Below are 20776 nucleotides of genomic sequence, written 5' to 3' on the forward strand. Positions count from 1 at the left end.
TGAAGAGCCACAAGTTCGTCAACGAGTTTTCAAGAACTGTTTAATTTTCTGTGTATCCATCAATTAAAATAAGATTTAAAATTTCTTCCTGTTTATTTTCTCCTCCATGTGTGGGATAGATATTTTAATTAAAAGTGTAATGTTTTGAGTTCGATAACGTTTGCTTTAACGTCTTTTTTAACTTTCAGTTTAGGCGAGACAAGAATGAGTTTGAAATTACGTACTGTTCAGACTATTTTTCTGTTTACCCATTATAAGGCTTGTGATTGGGTTAAGAAAAATAGACGTCATTCTATGCGACAACGCAATACTTTACGGAGAGCTTACGACCTACTAGCTACGTTCTGCCTTAAGAACTAATGGTGCAACCGAATTAAGTAAAGAGTTAGTTATAATCTAGCTAGTAGTTACTAAGCCTCTAGTTTGGACTTTACGTCCCAGTTTAAGTAAGAACTTACGAATGACTGGTGCAACCCTACCCAGATGCAGAGCGATCTTTATAACATACATGGAGTTATTTCTCTTTCACGTGAGGCCCTACTAATAGTGGTATTGTGGAAAGCCAGAAATTCTCGTCATTGGCAGGGAAGCGTTTTTTTCTTAATGGACGAGTTATGGATTTGTGGCTTTTGGTCTAAAACATAGCATAGTCCTAAAAAACACAAATTCATTAAAGTTAAATGAACTTTTCCATAATATATTGTACATTAAAATTATTCTCATTCTCATCCGTCAAAATGGCTAAAAAGGAAAAATAAATGTTTATTCACTTCATTGCTATATTGAATGAGAATGACTTTCCCTCTAACAATACCACCTAAAACCAAAACATCTTTCTTCAAAACTTGTTACCTTTGTGTTTGTTTGCTTGTGCATTGCATGCATTGTTGCAGTGACATCATGTTTACAAATGATGTGGTCATCGTGTCATTTTGCCTTTACTGGCATGGGGTTATTTACATAAGAACACAAACGGTTTCTTGTCTTGTTGAGAAGCAGGTGTAAGACATTTTTTGCTTTAGAGAAGTGAAATCAAACCCTAAGTATGTGATGGAGAGGTGTGTTTATATATTCCCACACATCTCAATGCACCCCTGCAGTCTGAGCTTCCCTGTTTTACCGTAAATGGCAGATGACAATCCCTACACTTTTGACCACCGGCTTTTACTGTCAGTTTCTATTTTCGCTCTGTAAAGAGGAAACTGTGCATCTGTAGCACTTCCTCCAGTGTCTGAGAAACTTAATGTGACTTTTCTGTATGTTCTCATCTTGCCCAATTACTGTTATTCTTAATGGATGTTCACACGCACAGTGATTTGCAGCAAGGCAACCAGAAGTTGTTGATTTTCAATAATAGTTTATGTCGATGTCTGAGAATACGAGTGACAATGACATCTGGCGATGTAACCGTGTCACGCAATGAGACTGAAAAGTCTATGCGGTTTATCTGTGATAGCAGCATCCTATTAAAGACAGTTAAGTGCATGCTGTCAGATACTGCAATTTGGAGAATGAACAATATATTAATATATTATAATAAAATTTGCATGGTAAACCATGTCCAAAATCATCAGCATTCCAAGTAAGTTGATGCACTGATAATCATTTTCCTTTTCCATAATATGATGCATCATGGAATGTGATTTCTATACACACTTTGCCCCTCCAGAATGATAATTTTAAGATATCTTAAAAAAGATTTTCTAAAGCTATGGTCAGATGTGAAGCTCACCAATAAAAAAAGATGAAAGAATAGCTAAGTATTTTTTAAAGAAATACTGTACAAGTGATGCTTTGGTGCAAAATTTTAGCCCACCCTCATCTCTGTATGATAACCCAAGATCTGTCTGAGGCCTGAGGTCCATACCTGTACATGGGGCTTCAGCATATATTGCCAAAACAGTCAAAAGAGCCTACTTCTTTCTCTCTAGACTATTCAGTGCCAAAATATAAATGGGGAATGTTATTATACAATTTCTACTATTATTATCTCTTTATCCACACATGCTTTTATACCAAAGCATTTGCGTCTCTTTTGTGTAAAGAGCTAGAGTGGAAACGATGTGGGCTTGAAATGATCTGTCCTGCTTTTATCAGGACATGTGTCAGCAGCGAGTAGAGCAATAGTGCACATTACACACATATATACACAGTGTTTGCAAACAGCCATAATGGCTACAGGGAGGTTAAATGCTGGCTAGTCAGTCAGTAAATGGGCTCATTGTGAACCCAGGTCAGCCAGGCATACCCAGGCACAGCATATCTAACCGAGAACACAACACTTCTGGGTTAAGAGAGGGGCCAGAAAGGGAGTAAAGCCAATGATGTAAGGACAATAAAGACAGAAAAAAGAGAGAATGAGATTTAGCAATGTATGTGAAGGTTACCCCAATGAAGTCAGTTTTAATCCATTTTTGTTAGCTTTGTTGAACCACTGAAACGTTTTAGTATTGAAAGGATCTAGGAACAGCAAACAAGAAGTTCTTTGGGCGATTTCTTAAAACACAAACAAGAGAAATTTATGGTTTTAACGCACTATAATTATGTCAAAGTAGCGCTGCTTGTGTTGTTGGTAAACATGCTGCAGAACATGCATGTGTAAGAGCTTTCTCTTATTATTTCTATAATGAAATATGATGAAAAAGGGTTAAGTACGCTTTCATAAGTTTTACACACTTGCATAATGAAACAAAAATGATAGAGGCTCAGAGCAGCCACTTTAGTTTTATCAATGATCGTGCCAAACACATTGTGTTTGGAACATCACACATTAGATCAATAGGTGGAAAGTAGAAGGTTTTTTTTGGCTGTCCAAGCACATTCGACAAATAAAGCGCCTGCACCACAAAAGCAGTCGGTTGAACGTGTTTTCAACTCTGAATGTGGTCGAAAGTGAACAAGCTCAAAACTTTTTACACCCTGTTTGCACATGTTTGTAGCATTGGCCACTTGTGATCCCATCGACCAAAATCCATCTTAATACCAGGTGTAAACAGCTCTAAGAGATGTCAATACATCTTGTAAACAGCAGTCCTTCTCGGCTGACCACTTGTAATCAGATCAACCGAGACAGATGTTAATAATAAGGCAAGAACAGGACATTGTGTCTTTAAAGCCAAAACAAGAACTAACAGGCAATGCATCAGCGCCAAGGCTTTGAACCAGTTCATGGAACGAAAACCAGAAACTTTTGATGTTTTGCAAGGAACAGAAACGAAACCAGAAGCTTAAAAAAAGATATGTTCCCTAACAGAATCATTTATTTAAAATAATGGTAACCGGTTAATACCGTTATTTTTTGGTTCTTTGACAAGATTTCTGTGCAATATGACTCTGTGAATTTCAATTCTGGTCATCGTTGACTCATCGTAGAAATGAGAAGCTTGCCACCAGCAAGTAGCCTACTCAAGCCCAAGTCTCTGCTCAGTCATAAGAGGTAAATATTGTAGGCTACCAAGTATCTCAAGATGTTTGTTTTTTAAATACTAACTAGTGGTGTAACAGATCGCAGTTGATCTGTGATTTGCACAGATCACGACCTACGGTTCGGCTCACATGCGATTCAGATGCCGATTAATACGCAAATTTAAATAGGGTGAAAGTTGATAATTTGCACGTGTTTTAAAGGCTTGCAAATGTTAACACTTAAGTGATTTTAATCAATTTAACCACAAAAAGGTGCTAAAGTGAGCAATTTTCTGTTCGCACAGACGCGCATGCGGTTGAATGGATCCGGTCCAACTCCAATCAAACGTGATTATCTCTATGCCCTTCAAAGATCAGAACTCTTGATGTATAAACTTGAGAGAGAGTTGCGCTACTGTGTCTTGTACTGTAGTCCATTAAAATTAATTTGTCGTATAAAACACTGAAAAACAATGTAATTTTTACTTCATGTGGATCGACTGTTTATGCTGCATCTTCTTCTCGAAGCGCCGTTTGGAATTCGCCGTTTGGAATTTGTGCACTTAACAAATGTAGGCATGTCATAATTACAGTTATGCTGCTTACATAATGTAGCTTTTTTAATGTTCGATGACAAGATGAAGACTTAAAGTCGCAATGAAATTGAAATGAAAAACTATATATATATATATATATATATATATATTTTAATATTGTGTTATTATTAACAAATGACTTATCTTTGAGCTTCATTATTTTAAAAAAAAATGTGTGTGCTCATAATCTTTAATCAAAAATGCAAATCTCCTCCCCTCCTCAAAACGATCTTTCTTCACTTCCGGTCATATGGTATGGCAGGTGGGCGGGGTCCGGGAGAAGATCGCAGCGATTAGCAATTAGCAACACGACCCAACTTCAAACGATCCAATCAGATCTCGATGGACAAATTCAAATCCAGCCCTGCCTTATTTCATTTCAGAAACCGTTTCATTCGGATATACGTCACCACAGGGAAAATAAGGCAATCGCTACTTCCGTTTCATGGCGACTTTAAGGAAAATGATGTAGACTTAAGGAAAATTATGTAGACTAATACTTTCAGTTTAATGTCCTAATGATCAGCCTACTTATTTGAATGTCCCACAGCTGACATGGAACGTTATTAACCGGTTCGGGAACTTTATTTTTTTGTGCAGGAACGTTGAATTTAGGATTAAAACCGGAAACGTTAAAATACTGTTTCTGTTCGGAACAAACCAATTGGGAAAAAATCTGGTTCAAAGCCCTGATCAGCGCTCCTTTTTTTGGCAAAAACTCTTGTTGTGTTTTCCTTTTTTGCTTGCATGTTAACTTGCTCTTTTGCGAACTCTCTTCCCCACATCTCTTCCCTCTTTTCCCTCTTATGATCCTTAAGGATGTCATCCAGAACTCCTCTGAAGATTTAGGCTTAGAGATGAGAAACCCTTTGAGTATAAGAAACTCTGTAATTGCTACCCATTTGATTGCCTGTTCAAGGCTTCTTTCCTTTAAAAAGGGTCGGACAGGGAAATGTGGACTGGAGAGGGAATTGTGTGTGACTGCTGGAATAGAACCCCAAAGTTAATAATTAACTAAATGAATCAGAGTCAAGGCCATGATCTCTCCCGGCTGGACTCTTAGTGCGGCCGCATGTGGGGATATTGTGTTTGTACTGCCATAACAGTGGGTTTGAGGTCTCCAGAGACGGACACAATTCAAGTGCTGTGCTCTTTGATTGAATACCGCAACCTTTAAGTGTTTGAGAAAAGAATGAGGCGAAATAGATAAGCGCAGTTATTAGCAGAGATTGAATGGATGGTAATTCGGTGATACATTTATTCAGAACATACTGTAATCATTCATAAAGTCAAAGAAGGGAATTGTTTTTATGGTTGACTTGAGTTCGCACAAACACATGCTGAACTTTACATGGTGTTTTTGTTTAAAGAGCACAAGTTTTTTTAAAGACACTGAACTGAATAATGCAGACATGCGTAAGTGTATCACCACCGAATCTGTTTCTGAACTTTCTGATTAATTGATACATCAAGCTCACTGTACTCCGCAAGAGATCCTGTTTGCCTTTTTGTTCTCCGAGAGATTGAATTTGAGTGACTCATTAGGGAACTCTCAGAAGTGTTTTGCTAAAGTGAAATCTCTTCGTTTCTCAGTTTGTCTCTTTAAAATTGAGAATGTGAAAAATATGTCAGATACATTTTCAGAAAATCAGATCAAAGAATTTGAAAGACCCACGTTTAAGGGTAAACCACAATTTTTGTTTCAGCATCTAGATATAATTTCTTTGTGATCATGAGTCAGTTCTGTACTGTACGCCTCTATGGGTAATATCAGCTGGAGATGCTCGCATTATTTATGAGATGTCTTGCCATGAAAACTTGATGAAGAATCTTGGAAGAGTTTTTCGATGATACAGTTTATTGTACAGGGCTAAGACCCCAGACATTGGACTTTAGTGGGTTGAATTGCGCTTGCGCGTTCAACACAGATATCAATGCTTCAGTACAAGGCTAAACTGGTTCAGAAATAATGTAGTATCAGAAAGTGCATTGTCCTAGATATTCTAGCTGAGCATTTGCATAATACTCACTTGCCCTTAGCAAAGTCTCAGGAGTGTGCTTGAAAATTCACTTCCACTTAAAAACATGAGATTTGTGGCATCTAAAGTGCTGCAACCCTAAAACAGGTCAAGAATTGCATTGGCGTTCTGCAGCACCATGACATTTTAATGTGCAGGTCATGAAAGTTTCTGCAGAACACTTCTTCCTGACCCATTAAAGTCCTAACAATAGAAAAAAAACAGTTGTTTTGTACTCTTAGCTTCAGATGTAGCTTGTTTCAGGTCATGCTTTCAACTGTTCTTCAGAGGACTTTTGTGGTGAGACTTAACATTTTGTGACAAAGAATTGTCTGATTGAAGCTGATATGAAGTCCCTCAGCCAGAATGATGACCCTGTATTCTTCAGGGGGGCAGGGTTTCATATTTTATTGAAGCTTCACAGGGCGCCGCCATTGATTAGCGGACCCCCACCTGCTGTTAGCATTCCATTGACTCCCATTCATTTTGGCGTCACTTTGACAGCGAATAACTTTACATCTGTGGCGTTTAAAGACTCCATTTGTCCATTACTTATTTCTAAACAAAAATGTATAAAAGGCTCCATTACCTTGTGTCTTACGTTATGGCCCAGTAGAAGCAGATTTGTAAAAACAGGCTAATGATTGCAACTCTCTGTCGCACAGTAGAGAAATTACCGTAATTACTAGGAAGAGAAGCTCGCAGGCAATCTTTTACTGTCTATGAGGCAATCGGGTAGACGTGGAGGAATAAAGTCAAGGGAGAAGCCCATAGAGAGTCAATAAAAGCAACGGGACAACGTTCCTTTTACTGTCTATAGATGATTCAGATTTCTCTTAGCACAGCTATTAGAAGACTTACAATTGTCAGACAGGTTGCTCACGTGACATCTACGTCATCAAACTCAGTTTGAGTCTGCACAGTACGCCGACCCCCCAGAAGTGTGGGCTTCTTATTGACTTTACTTGTCTCCGTTGAATCCAATGGGGTCGCTGTGTCCATTTCTTTTACTGTCTGTGGTGTCATCATTGCATGCAATGCTTTTTTTAAAAGGGGTGTTTGCAGTTTCCTTTTTCATGCAGTGGCACTTTGATTTCTTTGCTTGGTTGAGCACTTATTTTCTAGCTTTATAATAACGATAAAGGGCATTGCTTTATGCAGGCTGACTCAGACATGTCTCAGTTTGTTATATTTTATGCAAAAGATAGTGACAGCCCTCATATGGGGGTGATTCTCACGAAACCATTGAAACGCCACGGCACTAATGATTTTAGCTTTAAAATGTGTAATATAGTAACATTAAAAAGCATCAGAATTAACACAATACTGTGTTCTACCTTGCACAATGTGTGATTTCAACATAAGAATTTATAATTGTAAATTTTATCTCATTTTCTGCTGAAATTCTCATTACCGCAATGTGTCCGGCTGTGTTTGAACATGCGTTATGTTGTAATTTAACCAATTAACACAAAAATATTAAGAAAAATAAATAAATGGATGTTTTGCTAGACTACTTTAGATGACAGAAAAAATATTTACTGAATATTCATGTATAATAATAATGAACAAAAATTAGGAAAATTATGTGTCCATGTCTGATGTTCTCATCCTCCGCAACACTTTTTGAGAACAGTTTAAGCACACATACAGAATTTTAATAAAGTTTGATTTTGAGTGACCAAGCACATGGACCAGTTACTTCAAGATAGCTACCAGGTAAGATCATTTTTTTACAGTTAATTTGAAATATTGTCTTGTCAGAATGCTTACACGACATTTTGATTATCATTACCGCAACAGATGCTTATTAAATGTTAATTTAATTAATAGAAGCATAATACTTTGATTTTAAATGCATGTGCAGAATCTCCAAATTATGTTCTTTCAGGTTTGTCATTTTGAAAATATGTATGTGTTGATGTTTTCTGACTGTTGCGGTAATGAGATTTTTTAGGACTATTTTTTTTAAATTATGTTACAAAAAGTGTTAAATGATAAGTAAAAGTTTTTAAATTAATGTTCCCATTTACTCCAGACTTTGTTTTTCAATGTCTGGTGGGAAAAAAAGTCAATTTAAGCAATTTTTACATTTTCATGCTTGACATTTTTAAAACCAAGTTTTCGTGAGAATCACCCATGGGATTGGACGAGAGGCGTTATAGGAATGCTGATATATTTTTATTTAGCAGATATGCCATCACCCATGCGGCCATGCTGATATTTTTCATACTGTACCTGTAAAAGACCCTTGCTCATGTGATTTATTTGGCCTCCAGGTTTTGTTTTGTTTTGCATGCTATGGAAATGTGTCATTATATTTTGCTATTAACAAAATGCATAAAGCATGCTGAGGAGGCTTGGGAGTCACAGAATGGGACGTTTTGTGAGGCTTATTGTGCGGACATTCATTCCATCTGTATTTTTGCCATCTTCACAACATTATATTTTCCCCAGACACAGTGAATCAAAACCCCTACTAAACAAAAGCAAGGCATTCAGGTGAGGATGTGGAGACAGTATTAAGTATAGCAGGGGAAAAAAACATTTTTTGACAATCTTTGAGAAAAATTCAAGCTGAGTGAAAAGTTCATTAAAGTTCATTAAATGATACGATGTACTTCACAGGCTACAATACAAACAGGCTGGTAACCACCAGGTAGTTCAAGTAACAGTGTTCAAGTGGACAGTGTTCATCAGATAAATTAGTTTTAACCTATACCTAATGATTTTCAGTCATTGGTACAGTCTTGATCCCAAAGGATCAGTGATGATCTAGTACAACTAAACTATTCTTGGCATATCTTTAACCAAATATATCACATATCATATGCGTATACTGAAATGGCCTAATATATTATCTACTGTAGTATCTAGTTGATAATTATTAATGCTCACTTAATTTTAATGACATAGATATGAATATTATTTATAAAAATAAATCAAACAGCTGAGATTACAGAAACTTTAGTTCAAAACCTCTCACTGAATTTTGTGACCTCTGTACTACCTCTTTACCTCACTGTAACCCTAACACTCCACCTCCAGTCTTCATCTTATATGATCTGTCTCTACAAACCAAGAGATGAGAAGACAGTAAAGGACGCTTACACAGGGAGTGCATCACCCTTTGATGGAAACAACCCTGTGGTGCTTTTTGCATATGCAATCCAGCTTGGTAAAGATACTCAGCACCTGTTCTGTGTTTCTGTCTCCTAAAGCAACATGAATATCATGATGATATTTATGTAGTTATCTGTTGCTGAAGTGTCCATAGTTTTACCTCATTCTGATTTATTGTATTGCTGTTCGCCTGCTAGGGTCACAATAAATTGTCCAATAGCAGCATGGTGGATCTGTCAGCTTGGCTAGTTAATGTAGATTTTTTTCTTTTTTGTGATGGATTTAGGATTGGTACTTTAATTTCATTTAATTTTAAACACTTTTACAATTGGTTAAATATCAAACTGATAGTAAAAAATAATTAGCGAGCCACATTCACTCTAACGCTGCGTTTACACCAACCGTGTTTGAGGCGTCAAAATCGCATCTATCGTGCCTAGTTTGCCGCTTGAACAGTTTGAATGCATTCTACTTTGCTCTAGACGCGTGGAAAAATCAAGCATTTGACGCGCGTCAGAGGCAAAATCCTCTTCTTGTGGGAGGGGCAAGTGCTATGCAGTTGTCTGTTTGCAAGATGGCTGATGTTGATTGTGCATTTATCGAAAGAGTAACCGGTTTATATTTGGTAACCTTTAGGGGGGGAAATAAACGGCGCGGGTCGATAAAGGTCACGTGACTCAAAATTGAAATCTTACACTCTTCCAAGGGAGGTTCTTTTTATTTCTGTCTCTATAGAAATAAGATCTTGTGTCGTATAGCTCCGGGTGACTGCTCACCAACAATATCAAGCGTTCCTTCATGTTGAATGAGTGACTCCGGGCGGGACTGCCGCCACAGCAGCAAGCAGGCTCCTGATTGGTTAACTCGGCGTGAAACTCTGCCAAAGTTCAAATTTTTCAACTCGGGCATCACCTGCAAATTCGCATCAAACGCAAAATGCACTAAAAGTACCATTCGCGCGCACGCCGTCAGACGCTTAATTCGCGGCATTTGCGTGAACTAGACGCGCGAATGAGACGGATTTGCATCTACCGCGTCAAATGCCTCATCCGCACCGCGATTGAAATCACTCACGCTTGACGCCTCTACCGTGGCTGGTGTAAACGCAACATTAAAAATGCTGGAGTATTTTCAACCCAGTGTTGAGTTAAAAAGAATGAGCCCAGCCATTGGGTTAAATTAACCCAGACAATTTTATTTGGGTTGAAACAATCCAGCATAGATTAAATTACAACACTCTAAAAATGGCTGGGTTACTTTTAATCCATGCTGGGTAAGTATTGAACAGAACACATGCTGGGTTAAAAATTACCCAGTGCTGGGTTAAAATTCCCAAATGTTAGGTTGTTGTTATGCAACCATGGGTTATAATAACCCAGCTGCTGGGTATAAAACCTTTTTTTTTTCAATATTTATTCAGCATGAGTTAAAAATAACTCAGATTCTAACAAGAGTTAACTTACAGGCTGAGTTCTAAGCGAGAGGAATTATTATAATGTCGGTCTTGTTTACATCACCATGAGGTCTTATGAAGCGAGCAATCAGTCTGTGTATAAAACTGTACATTAGTTTACATAACATTGTAATCATCAATCCATATTTATTACATTGCTTCCTTGAGGCCAATTATTTGTTTACTCACTGACTAGTCAGATTTGAAAATATGTATAGTTTATCTCATATACACATAAGAATGGGTTCACTGTCTTGCCTTTCTAATACCAAAGATTCGCCGCTGTCTAGTCTCACAGCAAATGTGCCATGTCACTCAGATCTGTCTCTCATCTCTCACTTTCTTCCCCAGTATTCTCACTTTCCATCTCCTCCTCAGATGGTCAGCAAGGGCCCGGTTTTTCACAATAGTTCATTTGAGGTGAACTTATCTTATACGAGGCATCATTGTCGAAGAGTGTGGGTTGGCGATTGTGGCTCGTCTTGACAGCTCCACTGAAGCTTGCAAGATTGGCTGTGTTGCAGGCCTAGTTTGAATAGCTTAAGGCCATTACATGGAATCATGTTGCTGGATTTCATTCATGGGTGAGCGTTTGACCCCTAAAAAGCATTTTGTGCTAGACAAATAAACAAACACTATCAAATTCACCTCCTTCCTCCAACTCCCCCATAACCACCTCATTTCTATTTACTTGCCTTGTTTACGCCCTGGCACACGTCCATGCCACTGTTTCCAAAACATGTAACCCATATGCTTCTAGATCCTCCTCACCCTCACGCTGCCCTGAAAGCCTGATATGCCGAGAGGTAATGCTTTGTGGCATATAAACCCCCTCAAATCCCACTCTGCATCATCATTATTTGCTGACATGTGAATGAGATTATTGGGTAAAGGGCATTGGGAGACTTAAGCATATTGATGGCATCAAATTCATTTTGTCATCTTACGCCAAACCAGAATTGTACGGCTGAGTTGAATGATGGAAGAGAGAAACACATGGAGTGTTGAAATAATGGAAAAAAACAGTAGCTGGCAGTCATATTCTTAATACATTACTATAAATGCCAATAAACGTTCAGTGACCTACAATGTTTGTTATGTGGCCATAATGAAGTATAAACATTTAGCACGACTTTGTACCTTCCTTTGGTCTCTGCACAGAGTCTGTCACAACTAATTTATCCTTTCCTCTCAGCTTTTGTGTGGGAAAAAAGAGTGTTTGGTAACGTTGCTCTGTAATAAATTTGTGAATTAGAGCAGCATAATTCGCTGGAGTGGAATTCGCTGTCGAAACAGATGTTTTTAAATCATTTGCTTTTTACTCCAGCTGCAGGAATGTGTTGTTTGCCGTTGTTCCTAAAAAACAAGATGAATTCCATATGTGGGAAACCATTGCTCTGCATTGCATTATTGCTTCTATTTCTGTCTAATAACACTCTGTTGTTTACACCACAAAATATTCTCTCTGAAGAAACAAAGTTCTCGCAACCTTCGAATATGTGTTGTGTGTATTTGTTTACATGCGTATTATTGTCACGATACGCTTTGTCTACCAGTACTGAGAATGCTGAGAACACCTTCATATTTCACCGAGCGAGAAAAGTTTGGCCTTCCACAAAAAAAGTTCTTTGCGTTCTCCCTCTTTACACGCATGATCTTTGATTTCCGGCGATGTAAGATCAAAAATTGCTGTTTCGCGCTCGCGCCGCCTTTCATGCGCCCCTCTGTAACGCAGCGTGAGAAAACAAAGAGCGGCGAGACGGAGATGCGCAGGAAATCTTAGCAGGCCTGCCACTCAAAACATCCACCGTCGCCAAACAAACGGCATCTGCCTGCCAACACAAATACATTACAAATCAATTATTTATGGAACGGAGTCAAGAACTCTTTAATCTTCTCGTTTTATCCAATTAAATTGCCTAACTGCTTTAAGCCTTTCACAAAGCTTATGAACAACATCTTCTCTCTTTTATTTCTTCATTCCATCCTTACTATTTTTCTGCTCCTTTTTTATGAGGTTGCATATATTTGCAAGAAATAATGGTGGCTTCCCAGGGACGGTGAAGACAGAGAAAAGTGTATAAAGTGTAAACGAACTCTTCCACTCCCACCTCTTCTTGTTACAAAGGCACTATTTGAAGTTTTAATATGAAGACTTGCCATCTATTCCCAGAACAGGGGACACAGGGGAAAGCAAGGGCTCTTTCATGAGCCCTCTCTGCCCAGTGTTATGGGGAAATTCAAAAGCAGTTGAACTGGATAGAAATGTTGAAAAGTGAAAAGTTTGGTTTCAAAACGCAATAAATCCTTTTAGACTAATTTGGGTAAAAATGTGTTTTCTATACCAAGAAAGTGACAAGATGAAAATCACTATTTTCTGTTACAAACTTTCACATAGCATTTTAGGTTATAATAACATAAAAAATTGATATTAAAAAAGATTTTTTATAAAAACAGATTCTTTTTTTTTTCAAAATGCCATAAACCTATTGAATCAATATAAAATTTATGTTTAAGTAACAATGTTAATTGACATGACAGCCTCTGAATTTAGTCAATACTAATACTAATACCATATATACATGCACTGTACCAAAAATACATTAAATCAGTCATCACTCCAAAAATGAATTCAACAGGTCATCTTGTTAATGCTATGAATTAATTACAACAACAACAACAAAAGAAAATGTCATCATGAACAAAAGCATACACAAGAAAATCACATTAGATTACAGAATGTCCAAAATGACATTTCCCATCCATTCAACTTCCAAATGTGCATTCATCTTTGCCATGTTATATTCATTTAGTTGACTAGTGGTATACACTGATAAAAAAACATTAAAGGTCACGTTTTCCTGATCTATTTGATATATTTTCTTTAACATAATTCAAGCCTACAGTGAACGGCCTGTTTGGACTACAGCCCTCTACTTCCTGCTTTAATGACGTCACTAAAACAGTTTGTTGACTAAACTCCGCCCACAGGAAAAGGTCATTTGCCAGCTAAGCTAACGGCAAGCTAAGCTGCTATCAAATCGCAACACACTAAACAAACTACACAATCAGAACTCGTCACGTATTTCTAAAGAGGGGACTTCATAGAACAAGGAAGACATCAGCCCGTTTTGAGGACAGTGAAAACGGCACTATACAGATAAGTAAATTGTGTGAAAAATACCGCGTTTTTTTACACGTGAAACATGAACACATGTTATATTGCGCACTATACAGCGATCTGCTGTCAAATTTTTGGTTCTGCTAGATTTTCGTTGACTTTGAGTAAAATAATGGAAAGTTTTTCATAAGATCCCCTGGGGTCAATGTGTTAGCATGACAGAAGCTTGATGCTGTCGGGAGAACAAGCAACAGCCGGCATTTTTCCTTCTCCCAAATGCCTCTCATGTAAATTATTTGGTTTTGATGGCTTACGTTTACGTTACGCCACAGAAAACAACCACAGGTTTATCAATGCCATCAAAATTATTTTGTTAGTTTGTTGACCACAAAGTACAAATTAGATGAGAAAAACTAGGATTCAGTGTGTATTCAAAGTGCCGCCATTATTGTTTATAATGCGTGGAATGGTCCGTTGATTGGTTGAGCGGATTTATTGCATTCTGCTGAAAAGGAGGACTGGCGTTTGTCACCGTTTGGAAAGATAAGGAGAACGATGACAGAATAACATGGTGGATATGGAGTTTTGCTTAAAATGAAGAATTGACTTTTTAATACAGATTTTTTTTAAATGACGTTTATCGCGTTTTGGAACCAAACTCTTAAAATCCTGATATTGTTACAGGATGCAGTGATCTGGTTGCCGCTTTTTCCATCTCAACAAAGTCAGACAGATTTGACTTGTTTTCTCATTTAATAATTATTTAAAGCATTGTAAATACTTCTATTTGGTATCTCATTTGATCCAGAAACATTTTTAGTTATGCTGGTTAAAAGTCTCCTCACATCCTGATAGCAATCACTATGTTAAGTTGTTTAAATGTATTTGTAGAATTTATGTCATCTGTGAAAGGCGTAGGACCAAAAAATGTTTAACCAATCATAGACCTTTTTTTGTCCCTCATCCGTAAGCGTAATTTGAATTCCACCGTGCAGCCTGTTCACACAGACACCATAAATCATCTGCGCGTTCACGTGCCCTCACCTCCCATCTGTTAACAGAGGGAGAATGGCAAACTTTCCTGCTGAATTGACAACCTGCACAGGAGCCACAAAACAAAAGACATCTTTTAAAACGACAACAGCAAAAACTGCCTGGATCAGCAAATAGCAAAAAAACAAATTAACATTGGTTACTTTACTGCTTTACCACGGCTGCAGGAGGCAAAGGGTCTAAAAGGGTCATTGCACTGTTTATTTTGGTAAAGTAGGTACGTGATATGTTTGTATCGAGATTCATTCAGATATTCTACTTGGATGAAACGTTGTGTTGCTTATGAAATTTGTGTTTGTTTACGGATTAGCATAACGATATAGTTACTATGTCTACACAACCGAAAGTGTGTTTTAACTAATTCTGATGTAAACCAGTTGTTTATGTTGGTTATTTTGGTAATGTTATTCACTTTGTACTGCAAAGTTTTATCACTGGTGAATGAGACATGAGATGTGGATGTCTGATCTGTGTGTGTTCATCTGAAGCGTGACTTTGGATGGCGATTTTAATGGAGGGTGGGATCGTGATTTCATTGCTAGTTGGCTTCTGTTAGCATTTTTCAAAATGTGATACCCTACCTTTAACCTTGTAACCCTTTAATTAGGTTACCATATGTGCAATCTTTATTTATATCAGTATGTGATTGAAGATACAGTAGCTCTGTTACTTGCAATTATGGGGCAAATACAGTGACCCATACGATTATAGAGTGTCATTACGTAACCAAAAATAAAAAGGAGCTCTTTCTTTGTTTTTTAGTCACAATGTGACTTTAAAACCAACTGATGCTGTTATTAAATAATAATTAGGAGCCACATTTACAGAGACAGAACATGTGACTTGAACGCATGACTCGCTGATTAAGTTATACATAACAGCATATTTGTATGCGACTGTGTTTCATTGGGTGTGTTTGAGTGTCTAGAGATTCTTTCCCAGCTGCTTATGTACTTAATGTAGATTGGGTTCTTCTCTAATACTCTTATCCATTCAGACAAATGTCACTTACAGCCTTTGGTACTCCTGAGGCTAGACTGTTTTTTCTGTTTTTAGCCTCCCTCTTTTTAAGAATGGCTTAATTCATAGAAATATTCCCACATGACTGTCCTTCACAATAGCGGATTGTCCTCTGAAGCTGAATCACCAAATTTTGAAAATAAATGAATCTTGAAAGCATCATTTGGGTGTCCGGGTTTCCAGCAGATGTGTTTGTAAAGTAGAATTGCATTTAAGGTGTATAATTTCCAATTATTGCAATTTATTTAATTTTAAAAATTACTTTTTAATGAAAAACATTCTGTCTTACACATATAAAAACATTTTCCTGAAAGTAAATTAAAACATTTTTCTAGTACAGTTTTGCCAATAAAAATATTAGTACACATCTGAAGTACTGACCAGACTGGCCCAGCTGAAATAAAGTTATTATTGTTCTGCCCTCAAAGGCATTTCATGATTTCTGTACACACACACACACACACACACACACACACACACAAACACATTCTGTGAGGTTATGACATTCCCACTCCAGAGAGAGGAAAGAGGATTTCCGAGTGGTTTCCTCCACGCAGGCTTTGAGGGTGACCTGTTATTGTCCTTTGACTGTGGTTCTCCCTCCCTTTCTTTCTTTTGCTTTTGCTCGTTTCTCTCACACACTTGTTTGGCTCAGAGGAGCCTGTGATGTTGAGCCGCTCTCAGCTCCTGTTCCAGCCTCATCTAAAGTGATTACCTTTGCCTAGGATTCCTCCCACCCCCACAGGAACCCTGGGGAGCCACTGCAGGCAGGCGGCTCCTCTTTATTATCTCTCCGCCTGCTCTGTGCTGTGCTGTTCCTCAGCGGTAACCTGCTGCAGGTAAAGCACAGCGGGGTTGGATGGAAATTATCTAGAGAACAGCATCAGTAACCTACCTGCCATCCCCTCGCATTAATTTTAGTGACAGTTCAACATGGGGCACACAACACAAAGTTAAATGGCAATTATAAATCAACAAGGCATTTGCTTTTTATGCTGTCGTTCTGGATACAGGTTGGGTAGAGTGGGAAGACTTTATGTACTGTAAGATCATTTGACTTTAAAGAGCCCATAAAATAAAACATTTCGTTTTTTCTTTTGGGTTTGTTTTAGCTTTGATACCATAATTTATTGTTGCGTAATACATAAAGTATAGACAGATATAGCTTTTAATAAATTAATAGTTAATCCGCAATAAATCCATTTTGAATAATTTTTGTAAAAATGTGTTTTCTATACCTAGAAAGTGACAAGATGAAAACCACAATTTTCTGTTACAAACTTTCACATAGCATCTTTAGGTAATAATATTAAAAATTCAAATCCATAATTTTATTTTCAAAGATTTATTATAAAAACAAATTCTTTTTCCACAAAATGCAATAAATCCATGACAAGTTTTTTTTTTCGAAATGCTATAAATCTATTGAATCAGTATATAAATGAGCATTCATCTTTACCATGTTACATCATTTAGTTGACTAGTGGTATACACTGATTAAACATTAATCAAAACACTTACTTTGTCATGTTAATAACACTGTCATTGCTGCGATCAGCTGTAAAATGTTTTGGTCCTGCTCGATTTTCGTTGACTTTGAGTAAAATAATTGAAAGTTTTTCCTAATATCCCCTGGGGTCAATGTGTTAGCATGATAGGCTTGATGTTGTCGGGAGAACAAGCAACCAGCATCTTCCATCTCCCGAGTGCCTCTCGCGTAAATTATTAGATGTTGATGGCTTACGTTTCTTACGTTTCCTGTCACAGAAAACCACCACAGGTTTAGCAATGCCATCAAAGTATTATTTTGTTTTTGTTTGTTTGTTGATCACGGAGTACAAGATGAGGAAAACTAGGATTCTGTGTATTCAACTAGGGCTGGGTATCCATTCAGATGTTCCAGATCGATTCGATTTTGATTCACAGGCTATCAAATCAATTCGATTTCGATTCTCTATTTAATTTTCGGTTCCATTTCTCGCGTTGGTTTTTATACTCGATTCTCGATTCAACTCATTGATTATAGATTTAATACAAATACTATATTTATAAAAAGAACAGAAGTTTACAAGTGGGTAATAAATAAAAAGAAATTAAAAGCCACAACACTATCATCGTCGTCTTGCTTGCAAAATCTAAAATGCTTCCATACCTCCGACTTTTTATGTGAAGGTGCCATCAACGTTGATGAAGCACCTGAAACCGCCATTTTAAGCACTGAATGAATGAATGACAGGCTCGCCTCGCGCTCTGGTAACATCGCGCAAGGCAAAAAAAAGGGTGATATCTAGTGAAGAAGACTAGTAATTAGATTAACGTTAATCTTACGTTCAATGTTTGCGGAAATAAATATGAAAGAAAAAAAATCGATTCTGCTCTTGAGAATCGATTTTGAATCGACCACGTTTAAAAAAAAACGATTAATCGAAAAATCTTTTTTTGCCCAGCCCTATATTCAACGCGCCAGCAATTTACAATGCGTGGAATGGAGCGCTTTGATTTGTTGAGGGGATTTATTGCATTCTGCAGAAAAGAAGGAGTGGGGTTTATTGCGTTTTGGGAAAAAAGGTAGAAAAGATGACAGAATAACATATTGTATTTTGCGTAAAATTTACTTTTAAATTCTGACCTGATACAATACTGATTTTGGCAGTAACTCATTTTTTTTTAAATGGCGTTTTGGAACCAAACTCTTCAAATATACTTCTATGAAAACAAACGAAAAGTAGTTATCACTCATCCTGTACTAGAATTGTTTGTCCAGTCAGATGCTCTCTAGTATGAGAATGCCCCTCCTATGGATACCAACTACCAATCAAATTTCCTGGCTGTGACAGAATTAAATCAACAAACAAAACTTCCTGTTTAAAAAGTAATTTCACATGGTCTTTAAAGGTACAAAAAGGTTTTTCCATTACAATATACAAAAATTAATACCAGTTTATTATATTTTTTCATGTGTACTAACATTATTTCAAATGTTTTCAACAATGTTTGAATCCTGAGAATTCATGTTATTACAGGCGTAACACCCCCTACATAGGGTTGCATCTGAAAAAAACACAAACTTACCACTCAGAAAGTCCATTAACAATCTCCAAAAAATGTTTTATTCCTCAAATTACATATCTTCATCTGATACAGGCCCAAACATAAGGTTTGTTTACACACACAGAGAGCTACTGAAATAAGCTGAGCTCTTCATTCAGGGGGCAAATCCTAGGGTTGTAAATGGACATGTAAAACCATCTCTGGACCATTTTTGCACTTAAAAGCCACATACCTTCTATGTATAAATCAGAGAACAATTTACCATATATTTTTTCAATGCATTCTTTGGCACCTTTAACTGTGATTAAATCTACAGTAAGTGTACTGTAAAGTTGACTGCAGCAACATACATAACATACATTGCTGTTAGCAAGTTGATGTAGATTTCACAGTATAGACGGTTTCACCGGACGCACGTGCGCTGATGCGATACACGTCTGATCCGAACTTTACTTCCGGTTTTGTTTTTTTAATGGTCTGACTAGTTGCTAAACTGATCTCTTGAGCAAATGCCTCGTCGAAAATAACAAATGTTTTGGTTTCCTAGGTAATCTATGTGTTGTTTTTTTGCTTCACTGTAAAAAATGTCTGTTGAAATTACAGTATTAATGAGTATTACTGGCAACTAGCTGCCAGTAACTTACTGTAGATTTTACATTTATGTTATTTACTGGCAACATTTTGTTCAAAGTTAAATGAACATGAAACATTTTTTGACTTTATCTTCTACAGTAAGTTACTGGCAACCAGCTGCTGAGTGTTGTTATAAATAAACTACGATTAAAGAACTTTTTTGTTATTTATTCTTAGCGGAGTTTACCGGAAGTTACGTGCGGACCACGACAGCCGCTTGTTTATGTTGTTACTGCTGAAACCATCTATTCTTTTTACAGTGCACCTTTAACAACATTTTTCGCACAGATTATGAATGTAATTTGATCATATAGCGATAGAAAATCTTTTCCAGTTGTGTTCAGTCTTTGTTTACAATCACAGACAAAAAATTATTTATGCAAGAAACACACTGTATGTGTGTTGAGTCCAACCTTAGAATGTCTCAGCAAGTTGTTAGGTGTGTTCCCAGCATAAGTTGTTGTTGTTTAGCGACCTGTAGCAGCAAAAATTACATCATGTGCCTTTAATTGGGCTAATTGGCATTTGGCCTACAGAATCAATCATAAAGCTCTTTCATAAATCACATCTTTTCTTTCATTGACTTGAAGTGAACAGATATGACCTTGTGTTAATCTGCAAAAGTGAGAAGAATTATCTAAGATTAATAACTTTGTTGAGGAGAGGTGCTCATATTCAGCTCAGCTTTGATATCTAATCTAAACAGCGGAAAAGTTCAGTCTGGTTTGTTGATGCTGCCGACAGCTTCAATGGTGAAAGCGTGTCTGATATTTTTTGCCTTTTGTCTGTGACAAGCTTGAACTCCAGCTCTCAGTGCAGACAGCGAGTCTATCATTTCTAAAAACAGGCTTAAAGAAAAGAGAAAAAACTAAAGTTGAGTAAATTAATTTGCAATATCTCACATTCTCTTTTTTTAAGATTCTATCTGGCTTCAGATGTGCAAAAAGGAAAACACCACGAGATATGGCTCCAAAAGCGCATTATGTCCCGATACTGCTAATTAAACTGCTAGCGTCATTAATTGGTTTGAAGATATCTTTGCATTGAGTTAGAAACATCTTAAGCTCAATTAAAGATAGCTTCTTCTCATTTACAGATATCCAAATGTCGTGTCCCACAATGTGAAATAAGGATCTTTTTTGGAGCAATAGCAAATGCCCTAGAACACAAAGATTGTGCTCTTTTTACTTCCAAAGTTTCCTTTATCAGAAAAAGATTGTATGCGTGTCATTGTGCCAGTGTAGTGTTTAATCCTTTCCCTATGGCAGTCGTGATATGTTTCTGTTAAGGGAGATGTGGGCAG

At 37.2% G+C, this 20776-nt stretch overlaps 1 protein-coding gene across 2 annotated transcripts in view; it reads left to right on the forward strand.

The window, feature by feature from the left end:
* Positions 1–20776, forward strand: part of lpp (LIM domain containing preferred translocation partner in lipoma) — a 220647-nt gene that overhangs the window by 165760 nt on the left and 34111 nt on the right. The window lies entirely within an intron of this gene.

Source organism: Misgurnus anguillicaudatus, chromosome 8 (assembly GCF_027580225.2).
Source record: "Misgurnus anguillicaudatus chromosome 8, ASM2758022v2, whole genome shotgun sequence".
Taxonomy (NCBI): domain Eukaryota; kingdom Metazoa; phylum Chordata; class Actinopteri; order Cypriniformes; family Cobitidae; genus Misgurnus; species Misgurnus anguillicaudatus.